The sequence below is a fragment of the Ursus arctos genome, unplaced genomic scaffold, assembly GCF_023065955.2.
Source record: "Ursus arctos isolate Adak ecotype North America unplaced genomic scaffold, UrsArc2.0 scaffold_8, whole genome shotgun sequence".
NCBI lineage: Eukaryota > Metazoa > Chordata > Mammalia > Carnivora > Ursidae > Ursus > Ursus arctos.
In genome coordinates this window covers 19,994,293-20,021,979 of record NW_026623100.1, presented here as the reverse complement: position 1 = coordinate 20,021,979, position 27,687 = coordinate 19,994,293, and the positions used below count along the sequence as shown (strand labels likewise).

General features: G+C 34.2%; 1 long non-coding RNA gene across 1 annotated transcript in view; it reads right to left on the bottom strand.

The window, feature by feature from the left end:
• LOC130543170 (uncharacterized) overlaps positions 1–27,687 on the bottom strand; it is a 440,369-nt gene that overhangs the window by 61,756 nt on the left and 350,926 nt on the right. Inside the window, exon 3 of the long non-coding RNA XR_008958303.1 lies at positions 26,560–26,787. This is a non-coding gene — a long non-coding RNA (uncharacterized LOC130543170). The remainder of the gene's footprint in view (positions 1–26,559; positions 26,788–27,687) is intronic.

The window sequence follows — 27,687 nt, the reverse complement described above, 5'->3', positions numbered from 1 at the left end:
CCAGAGAGTATCACACTTTGTATCTGATATTAGTAACTTGTAAATTTTTATTTTTCCTTGATTAGTCTTGCTAGCATTTACTACTATACTACAAAATCTTAGTAATTCAAACAGTGTGGTACTGGCTAAAATTAGACATATCAACCAATGGAACAGAATAAAGAGCCCAGTATTAAACCCCAGCATACATGGTCTACTCTATAATCCAGCAATCACATTGCTAGGTATTTGCCCAAAGAATACAAAAATACTATTTTAAAGGGATACATGCACCCCTATGATTATTGCAGCATTATTTATAATAGCCAAATTATGGACACAGCCCGAGCGTCCATCAACTGATGAACAGATAAAGATCACACACACACACACACACACACACACACACACACACACACTAGACTATTACTCAGCAATAAAAAGAATGAAATATTGCCATTTTGAATGACATGGATGGAGCTAGAGAGTATTACTCTAAGTGAAGTAAGTCAAAGACAGATACCATACGATTTCACCCATATGCGGAATTTAAGAAATAAACAAAGTTGAAAAAGAGAGAAAGGGAGAGAGATAATGAGAGAAAGAAGCAAAACAAGAAACACTCTTGAGAACAAACTGATGGTTACCATAAGGGACGTGGGTAGGGGAATGGGTGAAATAGGTGATGGGGATTAAGAAGTATACTTGTCGAGATGAGTACCAGGATGTATGGAAGTGCTAAATCACTATATTGTACACCTGAAACTAATATTACACTGTATATTAACTAACTAGATTTTTTAAAAAAAGATTTATTTATTTATTTGAGAGAGAGTGGTGAGTGGCAGAGGGGGAGAGAGAAAGAGAGAGAAAATCTCCAGCAGACTTTCCACTTAGTGTGAGCTCAACACAGGGCTGGATCCCATGATCCTGAGATCATGACCTGAGCAGAAATCAAGAGTTGGACATCCAACTGACTGAGCCATCCATGTGCCCCTAACTAACTGGATTTTAAATAAAAACTTTAAAAAGTCAGTTTTTTTTTTTTTTGGTCTTTTTAGTTTGTTTTGTTTCTTAAATTCCACATATGAGTGAACTCATACACTGTCTTCCTCTGACTGACTTATTTCACTTAGCATTTTACCCCCTAGATCCACCCATGTCATTGCAAATGGCAAGATTTCATTCTTTTTTATAGCTGAGTAATATTCCATTGTATGTGTGTATGCACACACATATACACACACACCACACCTTCTTTACCCATTCATCTACAGATGCTTGGGCTGCTTCCATAATTTGGCTTGTGTAAATAGTGCTCAATAAACATAGGGTGCATATATCTTTTAAAATTAGTGTTTTCACATTCTTTTGGTAAATACCCAGTAGTGGAATTACTGGATCATATGGTAATTCTATATATATATTTTTGGGGGGGACTTCATACTGTTTTTCATAGTGGCTGCACCAGTTTGCATTCCCACCAACAATGCATAAGGGTTCCCTTTTCTTCACATCTTCACCAACTCTTGATTCTTGAGTTTATTTTAGCCATTCTGACAGGTGTGAAGTGATATCCCATTGTGGTTTGATTTACATTTCCCTTGGTAATGAGCATCTTTTCATGTGTCAGTTGGCCATCTGTATTTCTTCTTTGGAGAAATACAAATGTCTGTTTGTGTCTTCTGCCCATTTTTGAACTGGATTTTTTTTTCTTGGTGTTGATTTGTATAAATACTTTATATATTTTGGGAGGCACCTGGGTGGTTCAGTGGGTTGAGCATCTGACTCATTCAGGTAGAGATCTCAGGATCCTGAGATTGAGCCCTATGTCAGGCTCCACGCTCAGTGCAGCATCTCTTGAGATTCTGTTTCTCTCTCTCCCTCTGCCCCTCCCCCCAATACATCTTTCAAAAAGTACTTTATATATTTTAAATACTAACCCTTTATGGAATATGTCATTTGTAAATATTTTGTCCTATTCAGTAGGTTGTCTTCTACTTTTATTGATTATTTCCTTTGCTATACAGAAGCCTTTTATTTTGATGTAGTCCCAATAATTTACTTCTGCTTTTGTTTACATTGCCTCAAAAGACATATCTAGAAAAATTTTGCTACAGCTGATGTCAAAAAAATTACTGCCTAGGGACTCTTCTAGGATCGTTATGATTTTAGGTGTCACATTTAGGTCTTTAATCCATTTTGAGTTGATTTTTGTGTACAGTGTAAGAAAGTGGTCCAGTTTCATTCTTTCTCATGAAGTTGTCTAGTTTTCCCAACACCATTTATTGAAGAGACTGTCATTTGCCCATTACATATTCTTTTTTTTTTTTAAGGTTTTTATTTATTTATTTGACAGAGAGAGAGAGCCAGTGAGAGAGGGAACACAAGCAGGCAGAGTGGGACAGGAAGAAGCAGGCTCCTAGCAGGGAGCCTGATGTGGTGCTCCATCCCAGGACCATGGGATCACACCCTGAGCCAAAGGCAGACGCTTAACGACTGAGCCACCCAGGCGCCCCTGCCCATTACATATTCTTGATTTCTTTGTCACATATTAATTGACCATATAATTGGGGGTTTATTTCTGGGCTCTGTATTCTGTTCCATTGATCTCTGTGTCTATTTTTGTGCTAGCACCATATTGTTTTGATTAATGCACATTTGTAGTATATCTTGAAATCAAAGATTGTGATACCTCCAGTTTTGTTTTTCTTTTTCAAGAGTGCTTTGGCTATTTGGGGTCTCTTGTGGTTCCACACAAATTTTAGGATTATTTGTTCTAATTCTCTGAAAAATGCTGTTGGTATCCTGATAGGGATTGCATTAAATCTGTAGATTGCTTTGGGTAGTGTGTACATTTTAACATTTAACAATATTTTGTTAAACAATATTTAACAATCTTCCAATCCATGAGCATGGAATATCTTTCTATTTGTTTGTTCTATTTGTTTCAATGTCTTTCATCAATGTCTTATAGTTTTAAGAGTACAAATCTTTCACCTCCTTGGTTAAGTTTATTCTTAGGTATTTTATTATTTAAATGCAATTGTAAATGGCATTGCTGTCTTTTTTTTTTTTTTTTTTAAGATTTTATTTATTTATGTGACAGAGAGACAGCCAGCGAGAGAGGGAACACAGCAGGGGAGAGGGAGAGGAAGAAGCAGGCTCCCAGCGGAGGAGCCTGATGTGGGACTCGATCCTGGAACGCCAGGATCACGCCCTGAGCCGAAGGCAGACGCTTAACGACTGCGCTACCCAGGCGCCCCGGCATTGCTGTCTTAATTTCTCTTTCTGCTACTTCATTATTAGTGTATAGAAATGTAACAAATTTCTATATATTGATTTTGTATCTTGTGATCTTACTAAATACATTTATCAGTTCTGTATCTCTGAATAGAAGCCCAAAGCACTGTATTATATTGATAAGATTTTTTGTTTTCCTTTGTTTTTGCAACAGGCTCTGTTTACCTTAAGAATTAAAACTTAATCTTAAATCTTATTTTTAGAGTTTCAACACTAAGCATAGGATGGGGTGTATGTAGCCCTCAACAAAAGTTAGATTCATCAAACTGAAGTTAAAGTCAGAGAGTAATATAGCTGCATAATTCAGGATAGTGTCTTAAACTGTTCTTGGCATCAGTCTCAATGCCCTTTGTTTCTTTAACTGTATTGAATCTTATTCTTATATTTTAACATGGTGTGTATCTTTCCTAATCAGACTGATTTATGGAATGGTAATGTAATGCTTGTGAAGGACCCTATGTATTATAGAAATTTTTCTGGAAAGAGCCAAATATAGTGAAAGGTTCTGGTAATACTTTATGTAGTCACAATGTATTCTGCTTTTATCCTCTATGGTAGCTGTTTTGACCAATATTAGAGTCACCCAGGGAACTATTAAAACCTTAGCTTGACTCTAACCCAGAAAAATTACAATAGAAACTTAGGGAATGGACAATAGTATTCTTGAAATTCCCCATGTCATTATAAACTGTAGTTAGGAAGGATCACTATTATACTAATGTGTCTGTGTATTAGAAATCAATATCAAAAAAAAAAAAAAGAAAACTATAGTTGCAAGACTTACGACTTTATCTGTATTAAATTAGAATGAAGGAGAGAAAGAACAGTCAATAAGTATAGGTGAAATGTGAAATTAGTCTTTGTAATGTTAGTCTGGAATCTGATTCCCTAAAGGGGGCCTACATACTATTACTCCCACCATCACATAGGTTCTTTAGTCCCAACGGCATTTTTTTAAGTTTCTGTGTTATTTCGGATGGGTTAATTTGTCCAGTGGTAACAAACCAATCTGAAATTTCAGTGAACTTGTACCAATAAAACTTCTTCATTCCTATGACGCCTGCTGCACATCTAAATGATTTTCTAGGATAACTGTTCTCTATACTTACTCAGTCAAATCTCCAAACTTCTGGGGTGCCATCACCCTATGCTGAACAATTACACATCTGTGGCCTATGCACTTGATATGGCAGAGAATTTTGTATGGAATTTCCATTCCCTCAGTCCAGAGGTAAAGCATACTCATTCTGCTCATTGCCCCTTTTATAATACTAGAGAGGAGGCTACAAGATACTGTAGGTTACTAGCAATTTCTTCCCCAAACAGTTCAGTTGTTTATTTCCAGGTTTCTCATTCAGATGTGAGTTACTTTTTTTTTTCCTTGCCATTGAGAATTACTCTAATCATCAGTCTACATTTAATGCATGTAATTCTATTTATCTGGTGTTTAGACTCTGTATCTTATAAATCAAAATTTCCATTTTGATTATTGCTGCAAATAAAATGAATATTCAGTACTGAAACACAGATCCTCATATCACACTAAGGTAAATTAAAAGTCAAATGGAATAAGTTATCAAATAAAGTAGTTACCACATCCACTTTTATATATTCGAGCCCACATCAAACCATATAATAATGTAATGTGAATCACTGGCCAATAATAGGATTAATTTCCAGATTCTGGTCAATAGTTCCTTTTTTTCCCCTACAGGTCCCCAATTCAAATACTTATAAAGGTCTTGGAAAAGCCCTGGTGGTTATCAATACTGAGATTTTTCACGGCATTGTAAAGTTAAATACAGTTTTTAAAATTTACAGTAACAGTTCTCATTTCTCACAGGTGCTTCTTTTAAAAAAGTTACATTTTTAAAGAAATACTAATCTTTTCTAATTACGGAGAATTTAATAAATACCAGCATCTAAAGCCTTGCGGTGTTTGTATACAATATCTATTATGCAGTGAAAATTAAGACTTAAGTACCAAAGATAATACCACATTACCAAAAAACAAGATAAATAAATCAATAAAAACATACTTACCCCAATAGTGGAATTAGCTGACCAAGAAGTAGTATGTCACAAATATAGAATGAAAAGGTGTAGAAAATAAAAGATAGACAATTCTACCAGAGAATTTGAATCTGTATAAAACAATCAAAGACTACAGAACTGAAAAATAAAATTTATGAAAGAAAGAAAACCTGTTATATGGATTTAATGGTAGCTGACATATACCAAAAGACAGGAGTAGTAACCCTAGACACATGTCAATGACTAACTGAATTAATTAATAATTGACATATCAATTGAATGGATTGAAGCAAAATAGGGAAAAAGAAAGTATGTAAAAGTCTACTAGGAATATATGGACCAGAGTAAAACAGCCTAATGCAGATGTAATAGTAGCTTGAGAAAGAAGAGAAGAGAGATGTGTTGCATCGACAATATTTGAGGAAATAATGCTGACTAATAAATATATCAGCTCACAGATTTAAAAAGAAATCTCAACCATAAGCAAATGAAAAATACTTCCAATAAGCACAGGTAGCAAAACTACTGAAAGCAAAACAAAACAAAAATCAAATGCATACTTAATACCCTCCTGAGAAAAAGACACATTACTCCCCAAAAATAATCAAAAGATTGACAACCAAAAATTATAAAGGTCAGAAAACAATGGAATAAGACCACTGTATCAATAAAATAACATAATTGCCAACTTAGAAGTTTATGCTGAGAAAAATATTCTTATGAAATAAGGCGAAATAAAAACTTATTCAGACCAAAAACAAAGAAACAAAGTCCTGAGACAGCATCAGCAGCAGACCTTCACTAGCAGAGATACAGAAGGAATTTCCTCAGATTAAAGGAAAATGATCGCAGAAATATAAGAAAGAATGAAAACCACTGGATAGAATAGATATATGAATAAATGTAAATAAAGATAATATAAACACAATAATTAAAGTGTTTATGGATAAAAATGCATAAAATAACAACATTAACAATGCAAACTGTGGTAAGAAGTAACTGCAGCAAAGTGTTACAAGTTTTGTTATTTTCAGAGACATTTTAAAATTAATAAATTGTGTATGATTATAAAAAGTCAATATATATATATTTAACCTCTAAAATATTAAAGGATTTAGCTACTCAATGAATATTGGATTCATGTAAAACTAGTAAGAAGAAAATTGGAATAACAACACTAATTAATGTGAAAGAAAGATTGGAAGAGGAAAAAAACTATAACATAGAAATACAGTAGATATAAATTCAAATATATATGTTATTACATATTCTCTAAAATAGTAAACATTTGTTAAAAGATTACGATTGTGAACTGGGTAAAAAATATGTGTTGCTTCTCAGACACATCTTTTATATTAGTATGCTACATGTTTGAAAATAAGGGATTTTTAAAATACACTAAGAGGGGCACGTGGGTGGCTCAGCAGTTAAGCGTCTGCCTTTGGCTCAGGGAGTGATCCCAGGGTCCTGGGATCGAGCCCCGCATCAGGCTCCCTGCTCCACTGAGAGCCTGTTTCTTCCTGTCCCACTCCCCCTGCTTGTGTTCCCTCTCTTGCTGGCTGTCTCTCTCTGTCAAATAAATAAATTAAATCTTTAAAAAAAATAAAATACACTAAGAAAACAATTATCAAAGGAACTTTGGTTAGCTATAGTAATATCAGACAATGTAGGTATTTATGTCAGAATTACCAGAGATAAAGATGGACATTTCATAATAATAAAAGGGTCAATCTACCAGGTATATATGATGATTATAAACATGTATGCCTCTGGCAGTTTAATATAGATTATATTTGAAATAAATAAGTGAAATGAAAATAATAGTCATACCTATAATCAATGTGGGAGATATTAAATTGCATATCTCATAAATCTTGTACAAGCAAACAAAAATGTAGTACGGATACAGAAAATATAAAAAGTAAAAATAAAAATGTGTATAAATAATCATGTATAACACCTATCCAGAAAAGACAAAAATATGTTTATTTCATAAGTACATTAGAAATATATTTTCCATATATCTTTTTTTTTAAAGATTTTATTTATTTATTTGACAGAGAGAAAGACAGCCAGCAAGAGAGGGAACACAAGCAGGGGGAGTGGGAGAGGAAGAAGCAGGCTCCCAGCAGAGGAGCCTGATGCGGGGCTCAATCCAGGACCCTATGATCACGCCCCAAGCTGAAGGCAGATGCCTAACGGCTGAGCCACCCAGGCGCCCCTATTTTCCATATATCTTGGATTATAAAGTATATCTAAACAAAACTGAATAATAAAATTGTATTTAGGATGTTTTCTGACCAAAGAAACATAATACAAAAAGGTAATTAGAAAGTCTCCAACTGTTATAAATTAAGCAACATAACTTCAAACCCATGGGTCAAAGAAAAAATCACAATAGAAATTAGAAAATATTTTCAACAGACGGATAATGAAGACACAGCATATAAACAACTATGGAAAATAGCAAAAACAATGCCTAGTGTGGAATTTATAGCCTTAAATACATGTATTAGAAAAGAACTAAGACTGAAAATCCATGATCTAAGCTTCTATCAAGATGCTCAGAAAAAAAAAAAAAAGATGCTCAGAAATATATAGCAAACCAAAGAAAAGAAATAGAAGAAAATAACAAAGATAAGAAAACTTAAAGAGAAAAAAATGCATGGAAGAGCATATTAGCAGAAGAGGTGGTTCTTTGAAAATATGGAATGATCTTTTAGTAAAATGCTAGCAAGACTAATCAAGGAAAAAATAAAAATTTACGTTACTAATATCAGCTATAAAGTAATATTACCTCAGACTCTACACACATGAAAATGGAAATAAAAATATGTTTTAATACTTTACATCAATACATTTGACAATTTTTGAGAAGAAAAAAGTCCTTGAGAAGTAGATTTCAAGATTGACACAGTGAGAAAAATAAATATTAACAGTCCTACATCTATTTAAAAAAAATACACATATTCTATTATTAAAAGACTCTTCAGAAAGAAGACTGCTTGACCACAAAATTATTTCAAATATTAAAGAAAAAAATTAAGCCAAACTTATATCAGTAGTCCAGATTGTGTGTATGTGTATGTGTGTTATAGTATTTTATGAGATCTGCATAACCCTATACCAAAATCTAACCAAGATTCATTTAACTTTTTCCTCATGCAGTTCTCCAATTTTTCATCTCTTTACTTTAATATTTTAATGATAGTTATTTCAGTGTTCCTATCAGTTAAGTCCATTAACTAGTCATCTGTGGGTGGATCTGTAGGTATCATGTGATAATTCTCAGGATTTTCTTCTCGATTTCACCACTCTTGGTATTTCTAGTTTTGTTTTGTTTTGTTTTGTTTTTCTTTTCTAGCCATGTTGTATAATAATGCAGAGGCTCTATATTGTGCAGAATTCCATCAGAGGAGGCCCACTCTTTCCTTTTCTACGTAGACAGAATGTCAAGCAAATCAATTTAATCCTATCTTGCATGGAGTCTAGTGGAGACTGGGTTTCAGTTACAGGAAGGCTCTCTCTCACTCCAGTCCTCAGGACACAGATTCCAAAGTTTTCAATTTAGAATTTAGTACATTCACCAGGCTCCTTCCCTAGGACATCTCACTCTATCTCATCACCACCAGGATACTTTGGAAAACTCTTCTCTGCTTTTCATAATGTTTCAGCTAAAACTGTGCCTCCCACTCCACCCAGAATCAGATTTGGCTAGTGTCTTGAAAGAGAAATTGACAGTACATCTGAAGCCATTCAAGTGTCCAAAGTTGCCCATGTAGCCCAAAAGTCAGGAAATTAGCCTATGGGTCTACTCTAGCCTACTGGCTTTTTCTGTAGCCCAGGGGCTATCAAAAGAACATTTTATGAAATGTAAAATTGTATAAGATTAAAATGTCAATGTCATAATGTATTATTAGAACACAGCCACACCCATTCATTTATTTACTACTATCTAGGGCTACATTTGCTACAATGGAAGAATTGAGTATTTACCATAGAGACTGTGTAAGAGCAAAGTTGAAAATATTTAGTCTCTGGGACTTAGCAGAAAAAGAAAGTACCATCCTCTGCTCTAGTCTATAAGACCAACAAAAATTCTGGCAGTTTCTGTGTCCCCTAGCAGTGGTCCTCTACCCAGGAGAAGTCAAGATTCTCATTGAAAGCCTACATGAAAAAAATACGGTTTCAGGATGTAAATGTATCACTTGCAGCTCTCTCTCTTCAAAATCTTTAATCTTCAAATGCTTTTCACTTAAAACTGCTCAATTTATTTAAATACATACATATTTGTTTCTATTTTATGTACATTTTGCTATTTTATCTAGTTTCTCTTGACAGGAGCAATCATATACAAAAAACTACTCCATTCTATTTGCAAGTGGAAGACAATCATTAATTTTAAGAATTGACATATTGACGTATTTCATTTTGCTTATTATTGGGGGCATCCAGAAATTTAAAAAGGTAAAAGGTGAAAACAGTTGGGTCATCACAGAGTATCTGGTTTGAAAGGAACCAGCAAAGCTTCTAGTTCAATTCCTCATTTTGTAGATTAATAAATCACAGCTTAGAAAGAAGTATGAGCAGGGGTGTCTGGCTAGCTCAATCAGTGGAGCATGCAACTCTTGATCTTGGGGTTGTAAGTTTGAACCCCACATTGGGTGTAGAGATTACCTTAAAGTAAAAAACCTTTAGAAAGAATTGTAAGCAGTTTGTCGGTATCAATCTCTAGATTTTGCTAGTCAGTACTTGAGTCTTAAAACTCTAAATCTAGGAGATTTCCTCTGTTGCCTTCTCTCCTCTGTGTGACCTTCACTGTACATGTTCCTATGTGTGTATAAGTTCAGTCGGAGTGGTAGGCTCTGTGTGCTTGTTTATACACCTTTCATGACTTATGTATATTTGTGTGTCTGACACAATTAGATAATGCTCTGATATTTGAAGTTATTGAAAGTTATCTTTAAACTCTTTGATGGGTGTTCTTCCTAAGAGAGAATATTGTCTTCTTGCCTTGTTTGGTACAATGAAATCACCAAGGATATTTTTAGGTTAGTTTAAATTTATACAAAGTGATTTAAATATTACTTTTTGAAGTAAAAGTATAATGTGTCATTAAAAAAATAGGGTTAATGAGAAAAATGCTGACAGATTCATAGTGCCACTGCATACTAGTTTTTTATTCAAGGCACCAATTAAGTACAAATTTACATTTAGCTTGTCAAAAAGAAATCTTTTAAAAATTGTATTCAGCTTTTATAATTTTAAGTAGAACTTATCCTCTCATACCAGATCATATATGCTTACGTTTGCTTCTATATATTAGCTATCTAGGTAGATTGGCATATCCTTTATAGAAGACAATGGAAGCACTAAAATAAATATATTTGTTATTGTAGAAAATGACCAAAAAATTAGACCAAGACCAAAGCACACCAAATCTATCTTAAATCTAATTCTCTTTGGCATTAAATATTTTTAACCAAAATTATTAAGTTGAATGAATTTTAGCATCCAGGACAGATATATCAAACTATCATTGATAAAATATATAACATATTTAGGAGTATATCTATACTTAGAAATTAATTCAAATTTCAAGTTTTTCATGTAACCTTTTGGAATCAAATATTTTAACTCCATGTTGTCTATTATTATAACTTATTATAATAAGGCATACCTCAGAACTGGGTATAATTAGAAAACATTTGTTTTGCTGGTGATGTCCTTCCTACTAACCTTAGTAATCTTAAACAACTATGAATTATTTAAATACAGCTTTTCAGGCTTAGCCAAATATTTCTTGATTTTCATGTTAACATTAATTTACTCTAATGGTTAGCATTATATCAGCATGGTTAAGCTTAGTTAGAAAACAATTGATGATTCCCCATTATTTGCCAATTTCATTATATTGATTTGCTATTATCTTGTTATTACAACATAACATCTCATTGGTATTTGTTTATTTATTTATTTATTTATTTATTTATTTATTTATTTATTATGAAACAGAGGGTGGGAGGGGCAGAGAGAGAGAATCTTAAGCAGGCTCCATGCCCAGCATGGAGAAAGACATGAGGATCAATCTCACAACCGTGAAATCATGACCTGAGTCAAAATCAACAGCACGATGCTTAACTGACTGAGACACCCAGATGCCCCAATATTTATATTTTTGAAAAGCTGTATAACAAAAATTTTTGAGTAGATTAAAATAAATTTTTTCTTCGATTCCTGTAAAAGTTTGCAAAAACTCTAGTGTTTAGAAAGAAAAATATCAAACTTCCTTTTTAGTATTAATCTTTCTGGAAATGGAAAAGACAGGAAAAATAAAGCACAGTGTGATTCCATATAAAATATGCACATAAGGTAGATATAAACTTGGAATAAACATAAATTCTTAAACTTATTTGAAATTTAATTATTTCCCAGTCAATAGCATGTCTGAATATTGATCAAACAATTTTCTGTTAATATGCCTTTCTTTGTGAATAGCATAATAAGTAGGAAGTAGGCACACAATAAACATTCACTGAAGGATTAACTGAATAAATGAATGGATACAAAATTATGAAGAACAAGATAAATATAAAGGAAAAAGGAGGGATTAGTAAGTAACAAACACTTTCTAGTTTTGACTTTTGTGACTCATTTTAAATGTTAAGCAACATCTATATAATTCAGAAGAAGCTAGATATGCTGCAATTAAAAATAATGATCACATTTTAGTGGCTTAAAATAACAAAGCTTTATTCCTAGCTTATGCTATCTGCCTAATATGTACGTACTGAGAACTCATTGTTTCAGACTGATGAAAGGTTCACCTTATGTGTTCCCATGATCATCATGCAATGGGAACAATAAAGCTGTAAAATATAGTACCTGCTGTCCAAAATTTGGTTCACATCTATGTCCAGGACTAGTCACATAGTCCCATTTAAGTTTAAGAGGCAGAAAAGTACCACTACTTGTGTGTCAGGAAAAGAGAGGAACTGGATATTAGAGAGTGGTAATGTCTGCCATGGTGGGGAAATTTTCTACATCAGTAGGGATAGGGCACAACTGAAGGCTAAGGGCTAGAATTAACTAGCAGAAGAAAGAAAGAAAGAAAGAAAGAAAGAAAGAAAGAAAGAAAGAAAGAAAGAAAGAAAGAAAGAAAGGAAGGGAGAAAGAAAGAAAGAAAGGGAAAGGGAGGAAGGGAAGGGAGGAAGGGAGGAAAAGGGGAAAAAAATACAAAGAAACAGCCCCATAAAAAAACTTTGGCCATTTAGCCAGTCAACATCACATGGTCTATGATGGTTTGAGAAGCCCCCATTATTAATTATGAGGTTAACGGATTTGAATTTGATGCAATGAATTAGAGAAAACAGATTCTTAAAAATAGTGAATTACAAGGATAAAAATATCAACCATTACTATATATGTATTCAGTGCTTGATATTTCTGGCATTTTTATTTTGGATAATTGGAACAGAAGAAGGCAGGGTTATAGTAAGAAGAGCCAATAAGCTAGGTATAATAATTCAGATAAGGAGCAAGATTTGGACTTGGGCTTGTAATTTTGTTGAGGAAATGGAAAACACACACACATACTTAACAAATAGGAGAAAATCTAGACAGCCAGAACTATAACATATTTAATTTTAAGAGAAGAGAGAATAAGAAATAGTCTATGGTTATATATTTTAGAGATTGAGAGAAGTGTATTAGTATGCTTATACATAAGTACAAGAGAGATAAGACAAAACAATTTTTGAAACAAATCAAAGCATTTGAACAACTTCACCATAGTGAAAATTATATCAAAGCAGAAATAAGGTATGACAAACAAGGCTCTCTCTCTGCCTTTGAATAGCAATATGAAATTAAGGGTGAGATAATTTCCTATTCATGGAAGCTATTCTGCTTTGAAATTTACTCATATGCTCAGATATGTTAGAAAGGTAATGCACTCTGTAATGTGGTCTTTAAAATGCACAGTGTGACTGGCATGGTTTAAATAAAACGTTTAGTTGCAATATCACCCCAAATTATCCTAGCAGGGAGAGCTGAGGCAAACCACCAATTTTGACTCCACATGTATTCCAGATACAGAAAAATGGATAAATTGGCTTCTTTTGTGCTCTCCTTGATGCTTGTCTTTATGAGCAGTAAAATTGTGTGGATGGAGATTTCAGCTCACAGAGAGGCTTCCAGAGGAGAGCTGCAGGAGTCAGCACCTCACAGGGTATCCTGGACTGCAAATGGAACCCAGCAATCACCAGGCTGAAGAGGGTAGGTGTAGATTAGAAGGTAAGAGGTAGTTATTTTAAGCAGCAAGCCCCAACCGTATGAACTCTGGTGGGGGAAACGGAGAGCCCATGGTTAGTGGGCATTCTAGGAAAGATTAATTTGGCTTTTCAAACAGCTTTTACTCAAAAGACTATCAATGGGTTTCCAAGACTTAATAAAGAGTGATTTTACAGTTTTCTATCACTGTAACTGTATGATCTTCAACGAGGCACTTAACCTCTCTGTGCCTCAGATTCTTTCTCTGCACATTGGAGATAATGTCTAGAGATCACAGAGTAAGTCAGAGGATCATACGGAGTCTCTCCGCACTTTAAGATGTATAGTTCTATGATTTGCAAAGGCCTCTACATAGTGCACAAAGGCCTCTAACTATAATGACTTGCCATTGTAATTCTTTAACCTTTAAAATTGTGGCCACTTAACTCCTACAATTCAACACCATTCTGGATTCTAGGCTAGCTCTGCTCTGACTTGAAGATAATTTAAGAAACTTTTGATCAGTAATGGCTAAGAATTAGGTACCTGTATCTTGGGGTGGTTATGGGAAATGAAGGTACTAATGCCTTAATGTTCTTAACCTACTGCTTGACATATACCAACTATCCAATAAATACTAATGTTGGTGGGTGTATTGGTGATTATCATTGAAATGGGCCATTGTGCTAATGGAGTCCTCAAACTTTCTGCTGATCCACTCTAACATATTATACTAATTCCTTTATGCCGTCAGTAAGTGCTGTAAGTTTCTTGTGACCAAGTTCCCACTGTCCATTATTGTTCTGTATCTTGCTTTTCTTTTGTTTCTTGGTCTCAGTTCTTGTGCTCAATCCTTAGCTTGACTAATCAGTTCTTCAAGGAATAAAAAAATCTGTGCAAGAGCTGTACGGTATGTGATGTGATTGGATTCTTGTCTACTTTGACTGTCCTGAAGAGCTGTCATGTGGACCTCTACTGGCTTGAGTCTGCAACTTGGTGTTCTGCTCTTCCCTCTGTTTCAACATCTTCCCTCCAAGGCAATATCAATCTCACTATACCTGGCCAGTTTTTATGGTCTCCAGTGAAGCTGTTAATAGATCATATTTCCTTCTTAATTTCTGACAAATTTAGAAAATAAGAGAGAAGTCAGAATCCCATCTTTCATGTGGGTAGGTATTGAGGAGTTTCGGTTTAGGTTAAGAGATCAAATAACTTCCTAACATGGAACCTCAGAATTAGGCAAGACCATATGGGGATGATGGCTGCTGCAGGAAATTAGACTGAAAAGGAGAACGGTGTGGAGCCAAGTTCAAGATGCCTGGATTTCTCCCCAAGTGTGCCAACTAGAGAATTGAATAAAGGAGTGCTGACAGATTAAAAGTGTCTTAAGGAAAAAAGTCCTTCCTCGGGGAAACTAGAAGTGGCTCTTTCCTGTTTGCCTGTACTTTCCACTGTGAGTACTGACCTCTAAGTCTTGGCCACATTTGGACAAAATCCTGACAGTTACTAAGATCTATATTTTATTTGGGGTAGCACTAGAGAGCAATATAAGCCCTCTGTAAAACCTTTACTTTTTTGAGGAGTTTTACATTAGAGTAAATGAAATACAAGTTTGTGTTCATTAATATAAATTTAGCAAACATAATATTTGGTGTTAATTAAAAACAGACTCTGGAGAGAGATGGTGAAAGTGCAGCATACTCCCTTAAGACAAAATAAAAGAACATCTTTTTAAAAAGATAGGCTTATTTGATCCTGTATGTAAAAGCAGGAGATAAAATAATTGTCTGTGTAATGAGCATTAATTTAGTATTTGTCATATTTCCCCATGTTACGATCATCTCCTTTAAAATATGTGACCTACAGTATCATTTCTGCTGTTTCTTTGTTACAGCATTATGTCCTCTAAGAACTTCTCTTTTTCTTTGTGTAGCATAGTGCTGCTGGTCATCATCAAGCACTTCTAGGATCTGAATTCATTAAAATACTTTAATAGGGATGAAAAATATTTCATTTTGGAGTACATCCTAAGGGTCCCAAAGGGACCAGTAGCAACACAAATTAACAGAAAAGGAACTTAACATAATGTCAAGCAGTAAAACAAAGCAAATAAGTTACACGGGTCTCATCTCTAGTAATTGTGAGTTAGAAAAATAGAACGGGGATTCTGATGGCATTTCCTTCTGCCCTTCTTCTGTTAGAATCTCAGTAGCTATGTGGTAGTAGTGGTAGCGGTGGTGTGTGTGTCTCATTTGAAAAGGAGAAGGTCAATTCTGTTTCTGCAACCATATTCTTTTATGCACATTCACAGCTATGACCAATATTCCAAAGTTGCTGCAGAGGCACATAAGACTCTTGCTGACCTACACCAATAATAAGTAGCCTTCACTGAGTATTTACTCTGAGCAAAGCATGTGCTGAGCAGTTGGCATGGGATCTCTCAATCCTTCAGTTATTCTATAACATAGGTCCTATTATTATCCCCACTTTATAAAATAATTTTTAAACTGAAATTTAAAGAGGTTGTATGTATCTTGTAAAATAAATTACTAGGAATAGTCAAATATAAGATTTTAAACTCTTCCCTGTCTGGCTCATTAGCCATCTTCTAAACCAGTGGATATCAAATTATTCACCAGGATATGAGCAGAAAGATACACTGGGGAGTGGATAGAAAACATTAAGATATCTATTTCTTAATTTATTCATCCTCTAAAATATTTATTTTTGCAGATGTTTTAGAACACAAATGGCATGAGCAAATTATTATATTCAGATATTTATAAAGCATGTACATAAATATAGTGCATTGGCTCAATTTTTATTCATTTTTGTTTTTATTTTACTGATATGGATACATGACAAACCTGGAGAATGGCTCTAATTGATTCAGTTGTATTTGCAAAAGGAACAAAATGCATTTTTTTTTTTAGACTTTATTTATTTATTTGACAGAGATAGAGACCGCCAGCGAGAGAGAGAACACAAGCAGGGGAGTGGGAGAGGAAGAAGCAGGCTCATAGCGGAGGAGCCTGATGTGGGGCTCGATCCCATAACGCCGGGATCACACCCTGAGGCGAAGGCAGACGCCCAACGACTGCGCCACCCAGGCGCCCCAGGAACAAAATGCATTTTTGATATTTGCCCTACCTCTTTCAGCTCTTCTACTTTCTGACATCCCTGCTTCCTTAACCTCTAGGCAGCCAGTGTGCTTATGCTATGTACCACAAAACCACAAGTGACCTTAGTGACCCATAACAGTCTCCCTGTAAGTTCAGGCTTTCCCTTCTTGACCTACTTCCTCTATGTGAATCATCTTAGATCAATTTCGCTGCCTGGATCTCAGCATAAAACAAATAAACGATCCATTAACGTGATCATACAAAACTGCTGAGTAATGGCATGACATCTTCAGGGTATCTCTATAATGTAAAAGTGAAGTCTTCCACGTCAAACAAAACTTTTGGAATGGAGACTGAATGGAAAACTCATTTTTCTCCTTCTTCACTCAAAGATATTAATTATCAATTATGTGGAATGCATCAAGAAGTTTAGGAATACATTAATGTTTTTGGTGGTGTTTTGGCTTTGCAGCATTGGTGAAGTTAAAAAAATAGACATTTTAAACACATGTCATTAAATTTATTTTTTATTTAAACTAGGGGTTATCCTAATTTCTGTCTTCCCTTATATCCATCTTTTCTCCAATGACTATTTTTTGTTATTTTGCTTATGAAATTCAATAATTTCTATGTGAAAATATAATACTGTCTTTTGTGTGAAAAACATCCAAACTTGGCCAAAGCTCAAGGAAAAATATTTTTAGCTGTACCTTTCACATGGCAGAAATTAACTGCCAATATCATTAAGGTCCTTAGAAAAGGGGTCTATAACCTCTTTGAAATTTTGATGTTATGTCAGCATACATTAGTTGTGAAAAAGATCACCAGACTAAAATAAAAACAAGTAAATATTTGATATATTTTGTTTTCTGTATCTCTTTACTTACAAATCCATCTCTCTGGAGGGATATCAAAGCTATGCAGTGAAAGCAGTATATTTTACTTTGTATAATGTACAATGAAAGAGGAAGAGAACAGAAGAAAACAATGGAAACTAAAAAGAGTTTACAAGAAATGTGAGTAAATTAGATCTGATAAGTTTGTTAAATTATCTGCAGGTTTTGATTTTAATGTAATTCTATTTATTTTCTCTATCAAAAATGGAAATTTTCACTGCCTTGCTCTCAGGTGACATCCATGGTACACTGACCCACCACAGTAAGCATTTATCCTAGCACTCTAGATAGCATGGAGAAGACTCAAAGAACTGGCAAAACATTTCCACAGGAGGCTGTGCACAAACCAAAATGTCTATTCTACGATATGTCAGAAAGTTAGACTATAGAGACAAGCATAGAATATTAACACTTAGTCTTAGGATGAAAGCAACACAGAGGTAGATACATTGAGTATTATGCATTAAGTCCACATAATCAATATGTGGTGAATTACACTACAAACTTACTTCAGTATTCCATTGCTCAATTAGAGTTTGTCTGTATCAAAATATGAACTACATTAATCCTGTAGGTATATTCAAACTACTTAATCTATTTTGGTTCTGCATCTTCAGAAAAATCAAATTATTCTCTCAATAGTTTTAAAGCATCAAACATTTATTCTGACATATTCATGTTTTTACTACTTTAATCCTTAAAATGTTGAGATTTCAGTAAGTCTTTTACTTTCATGTCTTAGAGGAGATAGACAGATAAATTTTAACTAACTTAAATTCCTTATAGAATAACTTCCCCTTTTTTGGTTTGACACTGTTTATCACTAAAAGTGCGTGCGTGCATGTGTGTGTGTGTATTACATAGTTCTGTCAAGATAAATTGGAATTGAAAAGAAAAAAATCATTCTATAGCCAATCTCTCTAAAACAATGGATTTTTCTGTATTTGTTTACTGAGTTAGAGGCTAATTACCTCAATTTTCATGTACTTATAATTTAATATATTAAATTCTGTGTTGAGCACAAGTTGTAGCCACATTATTTTATAATATCATCCTGTTTGTTGTATCCTTTTCTTGCCACTAAATATATTATATACAAAAGAAGAATGATTCTCCTCCTAATTTATTGATGTGTTGGTGCAGGACACATTAATAAAAACCAAACTTTGAAAATATGAAGACAGATTGAAAGACTAGAGAAGGACCAACTGTAAATGGAAATCATCAGTATTTGTTGGAATGAACATTATTTATTTTGAAAATATGCTTTTATTTATTCAATTTCCATGTGAATAAGCTTTATAAAACCAGATTTATATAAGGAAATAAAGAGATCACAAGCAACACTATAACTTCAAAATATCAGCTATTTCTGTTTTCAGATGTTGAAGTAAGTGCAATTGAACCATTTCATACAGACTCAGATTTACATGTTATGGACAGAATAGTTTAAATTTTTTTTTCACTCTGGAAATTGATATCATTAAAATGCATTTCCCAAAATGAAAAACAAGGTCAATTTACAGTAGATATTTTTATGATCAGTTTTCTTTTTGTGAGTTTCTGCCTTGGGAAAAAAATGGAATAGCTAGAATCTATACCCCAACTGTGAAACAACTTCATCAATTATAGAACAATACTTGTATGCAATTTCTTTTACCTCTAGTCTTACAGATCCCACTCACTTCCAGTATAGGTCAGCCCCCTTTCTCCCTACTCCTTTCCGGGAAGTTTAACAAAGTTACGCTGTTATGTCACATTCTGAATTTTTCCTGGGATTTACCCAACTTCCTAAATATGTTTTTAATTGCATTTGTTAAACTTTACTTTGTGCTGTAACCTCTGTGATTTTGACAAATGGATAGTGTCTTGTATCTACCATTACAGTATTATACAAAACAGCTTCACCACACTAAGAAATCCATTGTGCTTGATGTAGTCAAATCTCATGCCTTTGCTTTGAACTCCCAGCATTACAGATCCTTTTTACTCCATAGCTTTGCCTTTTCTGGAATGTTATATATTTGTAAACATACAGTATGCACCCTTTTACATATTGGCTTCTTTCACTTAGCAATATGCAGTTTAGGTTCATCCGCGTTTTTTTGTGCACTGAAAGCTGATTTCTCTTCGTGGCTGAAAAATTATCCATTGTATGGTTATACCACAGCTTGTTTATCCATCCACCTATCGATAGCTTGGTTCCTCCCAGTTTTTTGTTTTTTGTTGTTTGCTTCCTCCCAGTTTTTGACTCTCATAAATAAAGCAGTTAGAAGTATAAGTTGCAGGGTTTTGAGTGGACATTTTAGGTCAGTTCAAATATCTAGAAGTGTGATTGCTGGATCATACAGAAAGACTGTGCTTAGCTTTCGAAGACACAACCAAACTCTCTTCCAACGTGGCCATACATTTTGCATTCCAAGAGCAATGAGTGAGTTTCTCTTGTTCCACATCCTCACCAGCAATTGGGATTGTCAAGTTTTTTTAGATTTTAACTATCTCAATAGGTATGTGATGGTACCTCATTGGTGTTTAATCTGAAGTTCCCTAATTATAAATGATGTTGAACTTCATTTGTCATATGTGTATTTGTCATCTGTATATCTTCTTTGGTGAGGTGTCTGTTTAGTTCTTGCCTAATTTTTAAATTTAATTGTCTATTTTCTTAGTGTTTAGTTTTAAGAGTTCTTTGCATATTTTGGATACCAGTCCTATATCTGATATGTGTTTGCAAATATCCTTTTCCCAGTTGATAACTTATATTGCCATTTTCTTAACTGTCTTTTTCAGAGAAGTTACTATTTTATTTATTTATTTATTTATTTATTTATTTATGATTTTATTTATTTATTTGACAGAGATAGAGACAGCCAGCGAGAGAGGGAACACAAGCAGGGGGAGTGGGAGAGGAAGAAGCAGGCTCACAGCAGAGGAGCCTGATGTGGGGCTCGATCCCACAACGCCGGGATTACGCCCTGAGCCGAAGGCAGATGCCTAACCGCTGTGCCACCCAGGCACCCCGAGAAGTTACTATTTTAATGAAGCCCCGCTTAACAATTTTTTCCTTCATGGATCATGCTTTTTGTCTTTTATCAAAAAGCTTACTGCCACACAATGAGTTAACATTTCACGAAGTAACTATAACAATATTAGGGAAAAAATGGAAAACAGAGGGTGTAAATGGTACAGCCACTGTGGAAACACTTAGTTCATTTCTCAAAAAGTTAGAATTTCATATAACCTACCAATTTCACTTCTAAGTATAAACTCAAAAGAATTAAAAATAGTTACTCAAACAAATACATGTAAATGTTCATGGTAACACTATTTACAATATCTATCAACAGATGAATGGATAAATGAAATGTGGTATATCCACACAATGGAATATTATTCAGTACTAAAAAAAATGAAGTACTAATACATGCTACAACATGGATGATTCAAGAAAATATCATGCTCAGTGAAAGAACCCAAACACAAAAGATCACATATTGTATAATTCCATTTATATAAAATATCCTGAATAGGTAAATCAGTAGAAACAGAAAGCAAATTAGTGGTTACAGGTGAATAGAGAGGGACAGTTTAATGTGTACAGGATTTCCTTTGGGGTGATGAAAATATTTTAGAACTAGATAGAGATGAAAGTTGTACAACATTGTGAATGTACTAAATGCTGCTGAGCTCTACACTACAAAATGGTTAATTTTATGTCATTTAAATTTTGCCTCAGAGGAAATAAAGGGGAAAAAAAGCCTCATTGTCCAACCCATGGTCACCTAGTTATACTCTTATGTTTTCTTTTACAAATTTTATAGTTTTGCCTATTTTTAATTACTGAGTATTAAATTAAAAGATATATATATATATATATATATATTTTTTAAAGGTTTGCTTATTTTAGAGACAGAGAGGGAGAGAGAGCAGGGGGAGGAGCAGAGGGAGAGGGAGAGAAGCAGACTCCCTGATGAGCACAGAGCCCAACATGGGGCTCCATATTAAGACCCTGAGATCATGACCTGAGTCAAAATCAAGAGCAGGACGCTTAATGGACTGAGCCACCCAGGTGCCACTAAATTAAAAGATATTTTAAATGATAATAAATGTTCTAATTTACATATATTTTAAAGTATATTTTTTGTAGTTATCCAATAATGTAATTTTGTAAATTCTTTAAAATTTTTTAACATTTACCGCACTTAGAATTTAATAAAACATTTTGTATATATTAATATACTTTTTCTATCTCCTTTCTTTATTCTCATATATCTATGTTTGGTTTTATAATAACTAATTTCTATTGTTTTGTTAAAAGATGCACTTATGGGGCAATACGGAATAAAAGCAAGAAACTAGTTGGCATACGGTGCCTGATATAAATTAAAATATATAGAAATGAAAGCTTTCTTGATTGTTATAAAGAAAGACAAATTCATTTAATACTGGTTGATAAAAAAATGTTACAAAACATTCTTATGTAATTTTTATATCTACGTAATTACTGGACTGTATTACAAGCATGTAAAATTCAAATTCAAATAAGTTACACAGAAAATTATTTTTTTTAAATTTTTATGATAGTCAAACCAATTCAATTTGTTGGTTATAGAAGAAGAATACAATGTTCTACAGGAGGCTATTTCATCATGTATAGAGAAAAAACATTTTCAAAAATAAGGATAATCTTATTATGAATGAATATGAATGGATACAGTAGCTTCAACAATAGGAATCATTGCATCTAGCTGTATCTGAAATCCTTAGAAATATAATCTCAGGATACCTTAGATTTTTCAGATTTATTTTTCTATATAAAACTGCTTATTTGAAGCACTCTCTGACATGTTGGGCCTCATTAGAGCCTCATGGACCTCCTTTACTTATTCTGTGCCATGCTGCCCTTGGCACAAATCATACTGCATGACCCAGAAAACACCTGAGTTTTGCTTGCTTCCTTCCCCCAAGCCTTGCCTCTCTTTTTTTTCTAAGACCACCTTATCATTAGAACTCCTAGGTCATTTAAAAAATAACAGACTGGTTTCCTTGCTAAGGTCTGAATACACAATGCCTTTAGAAGTGATCCACTCTGATCTTAATAATATAGGAAATTGTTTTCCTGTTTTACTCCCAGTATTGTTCCCTGGCATAGTTGCCTCATATCAGGGCTTGTGATCAGAAATTAAAACATGATCAAATCCATAATGCTCAAATTTTATTTTGAATAAAATTCAGTTCTGTTTCTTATATATACCTATTCTTTTTTTTTTAAAGTATTTTATTTATTTATTTGTTTATTTATTTATTTATTACAGAGAGGGAAAGCACAAGCAGGGGGAGAGGCAGAAGGAAAAGGAGAGTGAGAAGCAGACACTCTGCTGAGTGGGGAGCCCGATGTGGAGCTCCATCCCAGGACCTGAGCTGAAGGCAAATACTCAACTCACTGAGCCACCCAGGTGGCCCTCTAATATATGCCTATTCTTGCTCCAAACTCTCAACCTCTCAACTACTATTGAAGTTTGAGAAAGCTAACTGATATCAGTCTTTTCTCCTTCCTGATTTTAGACAAATAAAGAGAGAAAGTCACAGGTAGAGGCCATCTTTCTGATAAAGAAATTTCTACCCGCACCATCACATTTTGTAACTACTAAGATTGGACTGACTTGGATCTAGTGTGATAGGGTCAATTAAGGACTCTAGCATTTCTCACACTGAAACACCGGGGCATTCTTTTGGACAACATAACAGTGCAAGAGAACAGACTAATTTCTCACAAGGTAGCATATGACAGAAGTTTCAGAGGTAGCAATGACTGATCCATACACTTAAAGGTAGAAATGACTATTAGCTCCAGGTTTGGACTGACTACCCACAGGTAAAGTTCAGCTTTCTGAAGAAGTAGATCTTGAAAAAAAGAAAGATCATACACTATACAGTCATGTTTTGCTGCAATTTAAAGATGGAGGACAAGATAATTTAATTTCAAGGGGATCACTTCTCTTCTTGAATAAATTGAATGAATGACACAATTCTGACTCTGAATCTCATACTTTGTCATGGTTAAGCAATAATGAACTAAGTGCTGCATGTGTCTACAGAAGGAAAGAGGTAGAGATATTTGCAAACCAGGCATCTGTAGCAGGTGTGTCAATGGAATCTACTTCCTTTTTCTAATACAGCTGCACATGTTTCTGGCAGGCAGTTTAAATTTATGCCCTCAACCTCAGTGATTTTGTCTTGCTTGGCTCTAGATTCTGGCATGTCTATGCATAAATTGTCAACTTTATTAGAGTTATAAAAGACCCGAGTGTTAACATCAAGCATGCAGATGCAGTGCTTGCTTAGCCAAGCACACTTCCTGGATCACTAAAATAGTGCAGCTGCAACCATTGTGTGCCATTCGTGACATTCTGTAAATCTTAATCTGTTAAACTGTGGCACCATCATAAGTTGATCCAAGGTAAACATTTGCTACTTCAATTAGCTAGTGGGAAGATTTCTATAAATATGCTATTTTTCCCCTTAGGGGCTAAGTTATATATTTAAAGTCAAAATATTATTTATAAAAAATGGCTGATTTGGAACTGCTTTTTAGCAATAATTTGGTGACTTCTTTTATCCTTTGTCCTCTGATTCCTCAAAGTGTTTTGGAAAGTTATTTTGAGGTTAGGACTTCTATTTCATCTGTGTCTAATGCATACAGATGTTTGTTGTGGGTCCTCTGATACAGATGTTTTTTGTGGGTCCTCTTTATCTTTTGGTTCCTTAAAATTGACTCACATCTGTTCACATCATTCTGCTAAATAGCACCATGAAGAATAGAATCAGCCAAGATATAGTAAATTAACATCATTTAATGATTATATAAATACTATAAGATATCAGTGTTAGACTTTGATAAATAGAGAAGCAGTAAGCCAAACAGGAACACTATACTAATTTATTTCAAATATTTACTTAAAAAAAAAAAAAAAAAACGGTGTTAAGATGCCTGAAAAAATAATATTATTGGCCCGAGGGAATAAATCTTTATAAATTTAGGAGTCATTAAAACAGAGGCATTTGATATATTAAATGAGTGTCATAAAGATCTATTATTAGGGCATCCTTCTCAAAACTATTTCTTTTAAATCTGGTGTGTGTTATTTATGTACTATGCCCAGGGGATACAATGGTAAACAAAATATATGGCATCTGTCCTTTCTCCTGGAACTTGTATTCAGTCTTACAGTCTACCATGGTTACTAAATGCACTTTGAAATTCACAGGATGTCATTTCTCTAAACATGACTATAGTCTCGACTCTCTAAATGAGTAGGGTTTTATTTCTTTATAACTTTTCCATTGCTGCTATAATGAATTACACAAATTTAATGGCATAAAACAACACACATTTATCTTACAGTTCTGGAGGTCAGAGGTCCTAAAATCAAGGTGCCAACATACTGTGTCCATTCTGTACACTCAAGGTAAGAATCTGTTTTCTTACCTTTTTCAGGTTCTAGAGGCAGGCTATATATACTCCTTGTTCTTTGGCTTGTGACCTCCTTCCTCCATTTTCAAAATCAGAAGCAATATAGCATTTTCAAATTACTCTTTCTCTATCCCTCTCTCTCTCTCTTTCTCTCTCATATCTTGGCATCCTTTGTCACATCTTCTGTTTTGACTTTGACGCTCCTGCCTCCTCTTACAAGTGTCTTTTTTGATTACCTTGGTCTCACCTGGATAATTCAGACTAGTCTTCTGATCTCAAAAACTTAATTTAGTCACAACTAGAAAGTCTCTTTTGCCATGTAAGGTGGCATATTTGTAGGTTATGGATAAAGACTTAGACATCTTTGAGAAGCTATTATTCTGCCTATCACAATCTCTATTTTTATTAGGGTGACTCATTCATTTGCAAGTTGATAACCTACTATGTATTCTTTAACATGCAAATGAAAAGTCCAGTTATCTAAATATTTTTCTTAAATATCACACAATCTGAAAGCATTTTGAAAAATTTGGATGATGGATTAATTTTTAATTTTTTTCTCACAAGTTGGTGCTTTTATATTATATGTATTTATTTCCATGAAGCTTATAGCTTTGTGTCCTGAAATGTTAGGAAAAACATGATGTTTCCAACCTTATTCTTTAATCATCATCATCATTGCCTTGTTGTGTACTTGTACCATTTATCTGCTTACTTACCTAGATCTTTCTGAAGGTAGATAAGTATGAATATAAGGAAACTGAATTATACTCACCATGTCTTTCATTAATACTGGATGAATTCAAATTTAAGCTAATCATTTTAGCTATCCCTAGCTGTGATGGTTAATTTTATGTGTCAAATTTTTTGGGTCACAGTGCCCAGATATTTGGTCAAACATTATTCTACATGTTTCTGTAGGATGTTTTGGGATGAGATTTACATTTAAATTCATAGACTTCGAATAAAACAGATTGCCCACCATAATGTGGATGGGCCTCTATTTAAAGGAATCCAGTCAATTCAAGCCTTGAATAGAACAAAACTCTGGCCTCCCCTGAGGGAGAGGAAATTCTGCCCGCATACTGATTTTGGATTCAAACTGCAACTCCTTCCTGAGTCTTTAGCCTGCTGGCCTCCTCCATTAGATTCTGGACTCACTAAGTCTCCTTAATTGTGTGAGCCAATTCCTTAAAGTAAGTCTCTTCATATATATATATGTGTGTATATATATATATATATATATATATATATATATATATATATATATGGTTCTATTGCTCTGGAGAACCTTGACTACCATACTAGCTAAGAAAAAAGTCATCTGCAGTTTTATGATAACCAGGTTAAATCTTACAAAATAACATAGTAGAATTATTTATTAGTTACCTATCATGGCATAGCCACTTATACCAAAACATAGCCATGAACATTTAATGTCGTATAGTTTCTGTGAATTAAGAATCTGGAAGCAACTTACTTGGCTGGTTCTGGTTTAGATCTTCTGTAAAACTGGAACCAGGATGATAGCTAAGGCTGCAACCATTTGAGGTCTGACTGGGCGAGGAGGTTCTGATTTTAAGTTCACTGGATCCGCTCTGGCTGGAGACTTCAGTTCCTTGCTGCATGGGGGCCTCTCCATATGCATGGGGGCCTCTCCATATGATTGCTCAAGATTTGGCAGCTGGCTTCCTCCAGGGCATGTGGTCTAAGAGATAGAAAGCAAAACCATACTGCTTTATATGGCCTAATATCCTTGTCACATACTGTCATTATTGCTTTATTTATTCATTACAAGTGAGTCACAAAGCCCAGTCCACACTCAAAGGGAAGGGACCACATAAAGGTGTAAATACCTGAAGGGCCAGAGATCATTAGGACCATCTTGGAGGCTGGCTATCATACATATTTAGAGGAATAAAAATCTTTAATATATATGCCCTGTAGTTTACCATCATAATAAGCAAGGGTTAGCAAAACACATCTTGGGAGTCAAATCTACCTCAAGACTTCAAGTTATGGACGTCAAGTTAAGAAAAAGACAAAGAAGAATATATGATAGTGACCATAAGTGGCTAGAAAATGTAAAATATTCAATTTATGGTTCTTTATAGGAAACTTTCGCCAATTCCTGCCCATCAGGAACAATATCTGAGGCAAAGCCAACGTCTTCACAGTTCCCTCAAAAAAGTTAAGCAAATATGAATTTATTAACTACATTATTTTGTTTTCACTTACATAATCCAGCAATGAACTTCTGTTGTTGTTGCTGGGTTTTGCTGTTGTTGTTGTTTAAAAATTTTATAATGTTAAGTCCCATGAATAGTTATAGACACTGCTATCAAGTCAAAAATGAAACTATTCTTTTTTAGGAAGCCCTTTGGTACCAAAGTCACACTAAATTTCATTATTTGTTCAGCAAAGCCAACTCAAGAGTGGAATAAGCACAAAAGAACCACAATTAGTACTGATCTTAATGTTTTAGAATTTCTTATGTATAGCTGAATCCCTCCCTCTGCCCTCTGCCATTCTCTTTTTGAGGGTAATTTGTTGATAGGATCTTCTTGTGTTCATTTTTCAGAATGACTATTATGCCGTGGATCGGAAT